The sequence below is a fragment of the Pogona vitticeps genome, chromosome 3 (genome assembly GCF_051106095.1).
Source record: "Pogona vitticeps strain Pit_001003342236 chromosome 3, PviZW2.1, whole genome shotgun sequence".
NCBI lineage: Eukaryota > Metazoa > Chordata > Lepidosauria > Squamata > Agamidae > Pogona > Pogona vitticeps.
This window is the reverse complement of record NC_135785.1, coordinates 174,164,525-174,170,588: the sequence shown is the minus strand read 5'-3', so window position 1 is coordinate 174,170,588 and position 6,064 is coordinate 174,164,525. Positions and strand designations below refer to the sequence as shown.

The 6,064-nt window shown below is 39.1% G+C and overlaps 1 long non-coding RNA gene across 1 annotated transcript; it reads right to left on the bottom strand.

The window, feature by feature from the left end:
- Positions 1 to 313: 313 nt before the first annotated feature.
- LOC144588145 (uncharacterized) lies at positions 314 to 5,796 on the bottom strand. Its single transcript, XR_013543506.1, has 2 exons — positions 1,450 to 5,796; positions 314 to 1,030 (listed from the first exon to the last, which is right to left on the bottom strand). It is a non-coding gene; the product is annotated as an uncharacterized LOC144588145 (long non-coding RNA).
- Between the last annotated feature and the right edge of the window lie 268 nt (positions 5,797 to 6,064).

Genomic DNA, 6,064 nt, shown 5'->3' with positions numbered 1-6,064 from the left:
CCTTTGTGATTCTCAAATGCTTTCCAGCAGTTAAGAAATCCCTTCTTCTAATGATAGATTACCTTTCAGAAATGAGGCAAAAATGAGAGTCAGCAAAACAAAGGTTTGGGCATGCCTCTGATAACCACTGGAAAATCCAAAGTAAGGAAAGCTAAAAAGTGACATTTTTTTTATCAGAATCAGGCTTTCTGAAGTGCAGGGCCCACTTCCTACAGATACAGGCTGCTTCACATCAGGCAGCACCAGGAAAGAAATGTCTTGGCTTGAGATTCAGGATTCACACAATACCCAAATGTGCAACCCTAGCACTAAATTTTTGCATATGATCGATTTCTGATATGTGATGTATTCAATATGTTTTGTGAGAGTACGTCCAAAAAAGTCAAAAGTTGTTGCTTTTTATCAGAGCATCTATGTCACTTAAATGCAGAACAAAACACAGACTTTATTTATGACCCTAGAATGATCGTAAGTCTGTAGCTAACTAAAATACCTCAGAGTGAGAGTGTTATCACTTCAGCTTAAAGGTACTCTGCCACAGGCTGGTTCTTATTTCTTCGCGTACGTTAAGTTGTGCAGTCACTTGTTCTCAACATTAACTTTCTACATAAAGTGGATGTGAGGATCAAATGAGGTGATGCCATCCTCGTGCTTCTTGAAGGAGAGGCAGGATAAACATGTAATAATGATGATACATGGAGAATAAACGTCATGTGGGGGGTATTTTTTATTTTTATATTCAACTGATCTATCAAAGCATATGAAATGTAAAAGAATTGGTAAGACATCCCCCAGGATCTTGAATGGATTTGCAGCCGAAGTTTTTCGGAATGGTTGATTTCAGCAAGTCTCTCAAGAGAAGGTCCCCACTGACTGAGGAAGCAACTACATTTTCCCTCACCGTGTTCTCGTTCAGATCTCCATAGCCCCTCACTGCATTGATCATGCAGGCTTTTAATTATTCTGCTTTTCTTCGAAGTGAATCATGAAATTTTAATGTCCACAGTTTTAATTTAGAACACAAAAATCCCTAAATAAAAGAAGTAACAGTGTGAATGAACAGTGAGACTTTTCTGTCGTTCCCCCCACCCCAACATCTTTTCCCTCATAAAGAGCTGAAAGTATGGAATATTTCTCTTTAAAAAAAAAAAAAAAAAAAAAAACCTTTGGGTTCTTTGATATAAAACAGAATTTTCAAACCTTTGTTTTCCAGAAGTTATGCTTGGGAGATTGTTTCCCCTCATGTTGTCTTATAGAACAGTTACCATGGGAACCTAACATCAAAGGCCCATTATGGGGAGAAAAAACACACCCCAATAGGTCTCATTCCTTTTGTGGGGGAAATGTACTCAAAGCACATAGTTTGCTTGCGTATGTGTGCTGAATAATATATTTTGAGTGGAAAAAGTATATATGTGTATATTTGCATCTGACTCTTTTTAAACTCACCCTCCTCAGAAATGGGGAGACCTCTGGCCACTGTCCAAATCTAGATGTTCATGATTTCAATATGGCTGAGGAAAAACCAGACTGTGCTTCAGCACATGCAGTCTTCCTCTCTTATATCAGGATTCTCTCAACACAGAGAGTGTACATTTGGCTGCTCACTTTTGCTTCGCAAATTGGGTAGGATAACAGAGAGGGCTGCTGGCATGCTTGGCAAGTGTACCCAGTAGTGGGAGTAGTGGGCAGCAGTGGGCACTGATGTGAATAGCCGCATCACAGTCTATCTGTCATGTTAATTTTTCACAATGTCCTCCATGCTGTCATGTCACTGCAGGAATCTTTGTCATACAGCATGGGACACCAATATAATTTGTAATTTTCAGCCATGTCCTAAAGTGATCCAACAGTGGAAGTAGTGTAGAAAATTAAAATCTCTGTTCCAGATTTGGCTAGCTGCCTGAATGGAGTGCTGAAAACAAAATACAGCCATTGTATTGCCATCAGCAGTGAGTCCTGTATGAAGCTGAGGCTGGGGAAGCTGATCAAGAATGGTAAGTGCAGATGCCAGCCCTGGAGAGGGAAAAAGAGACTGAGAAAAGAGTGAATTGGTTAAGCCCTGTTATCTGTAAAGGAGATGCTTAGGATCTGATGGCAAGAGAAAATTTACTACCATGAGTCCTGAGTAGATAAAGTGATAATGAAGGCAAGACACACTGGCACAGTGTGAAAAAAAGAGATGCCCAAAACTAGTGCTGGGAAAAGTTATATTTTGGATTCAAATCCCCAGCATGTTATCTGGAATGATTGGATTATGGGATTTGTAGTCCAGAAACAATATTTCCAAGCTGTGCCCCAGATCAATGTGCTCCTTTCCCCTGCAACATCTCCAGTGCTGGCTGCAACCAAAGAACATTAACATCTCTGAAGATCAGACTAAGGGCTGTATCAATTCCAAACACTTGGGTTGCAACAGTGACAAGCCATATGCCATTTACAACTAGATAATGGAAGCAGCCTTCCCCTACTGTTTTCCCCTGCACCCCACCCCAACTGTCTGTTATTCACAGTTTCCTGCCTGTGTAAGAGTCATTCCATATAGTGATTGTGGCTAACAGGCATTAAACGACTGATCCTCCAGGAAATTGTCTAATCTCTTTTTAAATCCATCCAAACCGGGATTTCATAGGTCTCTGGGCAAGAGAATACCATGTCCCGCCTCTCCTGACAATCCTACCTCTCCGCAAAGAATGAGCATCATCATTTTCCATTGCTGATCTCCAGTACATGAATACCTCTGATTTGGAATATGACCCTGAAGCATTGATTTCAAAGCATAGCATGTCTCTTGGCTGGAATGAACATGGAACATAGGTCTTTTGGGAGCTGTTGCGTTCAGAATTTGTTGTTGTTGTTGCTGCTGCTGCTGCTGAGTGCATCCATGAGATTTGCTTGATGGCAGGTTGCAGAAGCTGTTTATTCAGAAGAAGAAAATGTGTCCAAACCTTTATAGAGAGATGCAGTACTGTATATTGTCACCATGCTTGTTCAGGGCACACATTGATGTGCACATCTTTGTTCAGAAAATGCATCTTTCTGGGACAGAAATGACTGAGGGAGGAGGGTTAGCCTTATTCTGTTACAGGGCAGGCTGGGTCAGCCCAGCAGAGCTCGAGCAGAAACTTAGCACATTTTCCAAATATAGTACAGCACAGGATGCACAAACATAGGATGATTCCGTTAAGATAGTGGAGTAGCCTCATAAAGTGCTCAATGGAGTAAATACAACCAAATGAGAGTGTTTGCACATTTTTTTCTGAGAAAGTCAACAAAATGGCAACCGAAAAGTGAATCATAGCATAATTATAGAATAACTAAGTTGGACGGGGCCTATAAGGCCATTGAGGCCACCCCCTGCTCAATGCAGGAATTCAAGTGAAAGCAAATCTGACAGATGGTTGTCCAATTTTCTCTTGAATGCCTCCATAACTGGAGTGCTAATTATCTCCCAAAATAATTGGTTCCGTTGTTGTACTACTCTAACAGTTAAGATTTTTTTCCTTTTTTTAAAAAAAACATGTTATTAGTTTTTCAATCTATCTGCATTCAATTTGTGCTTGCTAAACATCATGTTACATGGGTTGCTTATAATTATTTGTTTTTTGCATCTTGGTTTCTTCTTGTCTCTTCAAAATCTATCCATTTTTTACACATTTAAACCGTTCATGTATATATTTTGGTATACAATATTGGCTGCTGTTACAATATTTCTCTCGGAGCATACAATGTTCTCAAAATCTTCTAGCAACATACCTAATAAAAGTAATTATGGTTCCAAATCTATATAATTTTGAGGTAATTTAACCGACAAACTTTGTATTTTATAGCAATAATAACTGAGTAGGTTCCTAACACAGATGTTATCTAAAGCATTTTATACAGATTTTCTTTATATAATTATTTAGCAATTTCTATCTCCACGTTTTCTATCATGTATATATCAATATCATATCTAATATATATTCATTAAATACTATTTGTTTTGCCCCATCCTTATATCTAGATTCAATTTACCTTAAAAAACCACCATGTTATGCCTTTACCCTGATCAATGATCCCTTATTTCAGTTTATTTCCCCCTTTTAATGTATAAGATATGCCCCTTTACAATTCCAGAAGTTAGGTATATACATGCTTTCAACATTGAGGGCCACCTTAATATTTTTCCCTTTTTCATCTTTCTAAGTAACTCCTTCTCTTATTTGTCTTGTCCCAATTCTTCTATCTCTCCAAACTGCCATCCCTTTTGTCATCTGAAAACATTTTATACACTTGATCTATCTCCAATAGATCTGTATGCACTTGATCTAGCTCCAATAGATCTCCCAGGCTATTTTTAATTAATTATGCTGATTTTCTCCCCTTACCTTCCCTTAACACAGGTAACATTCTCCTCAGCTCTAGGTTTAGAATTAAATCTCCTAAATGTTCCCCTCTGATTTCCTCCAGCCCTTCTTTTGATTGGCGTATATTGTCCCCCACCCTCACATTTCCTTGTTCATTATATCCTGTCTCCTGTTGAATATAGTCATTTTTAGTTGCTCCTTGAATGATTTCACCTCTTTGTTATGAGATCTCACCATTTCTAAGATTGTTTGAAGGGTAGATTTTATTTCATCTCAAAATTTCCCAAGCATTATATCCCAAGATGCCAAATACTTGTATTTCAAGTCAAAGATGTCCAGTAGCTTAGAGCAGTCAATTGGGTTCCATCAATAATTGCTTCAATAAGTCCACTTTAGTAAATTGATCACCTTTAGGGTTAATTTGAATCCAGTCTCTGACATAAGTTGACAGCCCTGTTCACTCAATGTTTGTATTAGACTTTCCAGAGTTAATTGTCTATGTTTTAGTCGGTTCTCAAGGAAAAAAAGGAAAAAAGTTACAAGTTTGAGTATTCAAGGTCATGTTCTGGGCTTTTGGCCAACACTGTAGATAGCCACAACAGTTTAACTCCCAGCGTTGTTTGGCTAAAATAATTTTAAGTGGAAAATTTCTTAAGTTTAACGCCAAAGTAATACCAACTTCCTTCCTTGAAGAATAAGTAGGTGTTTAATTAATGTCCAATTTATTATCTTTGTGTCTCTTTGCGTCTCTTTCCCCTTCTCCAGATCCACCACTGCTCAATTTAGTGGTGGGGCTAAGAAACGCTTTTTTCTGTTAAAGGAATTATTCCATCCAGGAATAGTCATAGAACAGTATAGTTAATATTTTGTATCTCACCCAGTGGTAACAGCGATGTTAAATTGGCTGATTTATCGCTTCTTCTTTTGCTGGCTGCCAACGACTTGCAAGCAAGCTAATTCAGCTGCTTGTTTCCACCCGCTGGTTGATTGCGTAGTTTCCTGGATCAAATGTGGGTAACCATCATCCCCTCCATGATCAACAGGCTTCTCCCCCATTTCACCAACTCTTCAGGGTGGTTTTAACCCCATGGGGGGGGTCCCAAACAGGTCAGAATTCAGCCCAAAGGACAGAGCTCCATCCTCCTCCTGCTGTCTCATTGCAGCATCAAGCTGGAAATCTCTAGAATTTTCAGCTGAAATCTGACTTCCTGGCTTCTAGCTTGAGCCCATTATTGCATATCCTGCACTATGAGATGATTGAGAACAGATCCTACCCCTCCTCTGTATGACTACCTTTAACGTATTTGAAAAATACTATCATATCACTCCTCAGTCTTCTTTTCTCAAGGCTAAACATGCCCAGTTATTTCAGTCTTTCCTCATAGGGCTTGGTTTCCAGTCCCCTGATCATCCTTGTTGCCCGCCTCTGAACTTGCTCCAGTTCGTTGGCATCTTTCTCAAAACCTGTACCCTAGATTCTGTAAGCCACCCAGAGTGGTGGAATATACCAGATGGGTGGGATATAAATCAATCAAACAAACAAACAAACAAACAAATAAATACATAAAGCCTAGCCAGTGCTGAATAGAGGGGAACTAGTACTGTATGGGATTTGGAGACGAAACCTCTATCAATGCATCCTAAAATAGCATTGGCCTTTTTTGCAGCCATATCACACTGTTGGTTCATATTCAGCTTGTGATGTACAAAAAATC